Genomic DNA, 2,839 nt, shown 5'->3' with positions numbered 1-2,839 from the left:
CCCATGATTACAGCCAGCCGGCCAGCCCTGCCACACACCAGAGATTCGTTTTAGGGATACTCAAGCCGAGACATTTTTAGTAGTAATTCATATTAGTACACTCAACAAACCTCAATTCTAAGCAGTTTTTCAGAGTAAATGTTTGGGGTTTGTTGCCAGAGGTCCTCCTCCCCTCGCTCATACCCATTTTCTTTTGGGGTAGTTTTGGTTCAAGAGCGAAAAGAAATAGGGAAGCAGGAAATTTTCTTGCTGGATATACGCAGATAGAGTCCCGTCACAAATCTTATTACTTCTGACAGAAGAGGCTGGCGTAAAGTAAGAGAGCGAGCGAGCAATACAGCCCAGGAAGGAGTCGAAAGGTGGAAATGAGTCACAGTCCCCAAACCCCATAAAAACTCCACAGCACTCAGCAAGCCCAGGTAGGAGCCAGAGGGCTTTGGCCTCCTCTCCGTCCTGTTGCTTTTCAGATTCTCAGTAAGAACCTAATCAAAAAAAAAACAAACAAACAAACCTCTGAAAGTCTTTAGGGCTGTAGAGTAACACTGGCACCAGTACAAACTTACCGAGGTTATTCGATGTAACCATACGTGACCCCAGGAGCATACACTGGAGACGCCACACCGGTGAGATGAGGACCACGTTAGTGACACCGCCAGCTCCAGCTCTGCTTGGCGTGACCATCCCCAGAGCCACTGGGATGGCCCACGCAGGTGGCACAGCTCCAAGAAATGGGAGTTGAAAAGCAGAGGGTGCTCAGAGGCAGCTCAGGACCTGCGCTGCTCGCTAGTTAACGCTGAATATAACGCCACCGTTTCCGTAAAGACCTCTGTGCCTGCCAGCACGGCGCAGTAAAGGCAGGAATTCAGCAGCTGCTGATGTGTTCTCCGAAAATAACATGCCCAGGTCTTGTAGCGCTGGTGTCTTTAATCGCTGTTTAACTGTTTGAACATCGGCATTGCCGGGGATTTTTATGGTCTGTTTATAAAGCACAATGATTCCCTTCACGGAGAAGTTTGTAGCTACAATTACCCTTCTGTTGCAACCTGCCAGGAGTCGTTGAAAGCCTCTCCCAGCAAAGAGGCTGGGTGATATTCCGCCTGCTGCTCATGCTGGCCGGCAGAGACGGTGGCGGCACCTAAGGCAGCGAGGTGGGTGCAGGTCAGAGTCATGCCAGGAAGACGCTCTGCCTCGGGCGATGACCAGCTCAGCTCCCTCCTCACCTGTGCAAGCTTTGCGGACACCAGGACGCAGCTGACACGACGGAGAAGGTGTGAAAAGAGATGGCAGCCTGGCTTCCCGGACCCTGCCTTTCCTCCCTCCCTTCTCCCTCCTCCCCTCGTAGGGTGTGACTCCCCAAACTCACCCCCTGCCTGAACACGAAGCCAAAGCAGCGAATTGAGACCAGCGCCTGCAGCTTGGTTTATTCAGTAGTAACCGTGGCTGTTATTTTGGTCGGCTCCTCTCCCTCTCTGTCCGCCTGCCAGTCAGCCCCCAGACTCTCCATGGCCGTAAAGAAAATTGCACGTGGAGACAAGGTGTGCCGTTATTGCGTGAGCCCGCACGACTCCCTCTTCCAGGCTCTCTGGAGAGAGGGCTGTCATTTGCAACGGCTTGGTCCAACTGACCTCTCCGTCATCGGGTGTACTTGTGGGTACCTGCTTTCTGGCTGCAGGGAAATTTCAAACCATGCAGGGAATTTTCAAGCAACCGCTTTCGATCGAGCGGCCCCGTCACCACAGCGCCGTCACCCGCTCGAAGTCACGGGGGCGGCCGAACCACCGGAGGCGCGGGAGCGCAGTCAGGTGAGAGGGAAGGCACCGCTGACGCCCGTGACCAGCGCTGGGGACAGAGGTGGCATGGCAGAAAGGCGATGGGCAAGCGGGCCGAGCGGATGCTGGGATCCTGTACAGCACGGGAGCTGAGCTGGCTGGGAGGGAGACGTGGGGGAATCTACAGCTTAAGAGCAGTAAGCCAGAAGGGGGGCCAAGAAAGAGGTACGAGGCACGAGCAAAAGCAATTGTCTGAGGAGGCCTAGTTGCTCGTTTTGCACAAACATCGCAGTCTCGGGACAGCTGTGCTAGGCTGCAGGAAGCAAGGAAGGGGGAGAGGAAGAAGTAAAACACCGAGAGCCTCTTCCAAAGCCAGAATTAGCGAGCTCTGCGGGTCTCTGAACGTGGCCATCTACGGCCCACCGTGCACGGCCACGGCACACGCTGGAAGACGCCCAGCGCACATGGAGCGAGCCGACGATGGTACCAATGTCACACATGCTCCCAGCCAAGTCCCAGAGGACCCAGAAAGGGAAAAAAAGCAGAGGGAAGTAAACGAGGCTCCAGGGAAATTAAGGCAAAGTGGAAGTCCTGGCAAAGCGAGGTAATAATTTCCTTTCTGAATGAGTAACTGTTTAGAATTTAACCAGGCAAACACGATTAAACCAAATGAATATAAATTCTAGGTGCAGTAGTAAGTAATGAAGTGAAGAAAATGAACAGCGCCTAATTAACAAGAAAATAGGATCTGCCATAACACGTTGGAATCTAATGAAAAATGAAGGCTCAACTTCCCCTTTCAAAATTTTTCCAGATGGAAAATACCTCTGTTTTACATCCGGCACCTTCTGAAACGTCCAGGGGATTACAGTTGCTGGGAAGAACTGTACTTGATCCAACGACAGGGGCAGGGGAGCTGTTTTGCAAAACACTTGGGAGAAGCAACGCAGCTGGGAGATGACTCTCCAACGCTCTGCCCACGCATGAACCCCAAAGTGCCCCCTTCACCTTAAAGTTTAAGAGGGGGGCCGAGCAGCCCTCCCCGGTTAGCGCGGCTGCGGGAGGCAGCC

The sequence above is a fragment of the Cariama cristata genome, unplaced genomic scaffold, assembly GCF_000690535.1.
Source record: "Cariama cristata isolate BGI_N322 unplaced genomic scaffold, ASM69053v1 scaffold38282, whole genome shotgun sequence".
Classification (NCBI taxonomy): Eukaryota; Metazoa; Chordata; class Aves; order Cariamiformes; family Cariamidae; genus Cariama; species Cariama cristata.
Note: the sequence above shows the minus strand (reverse complement) of the source record.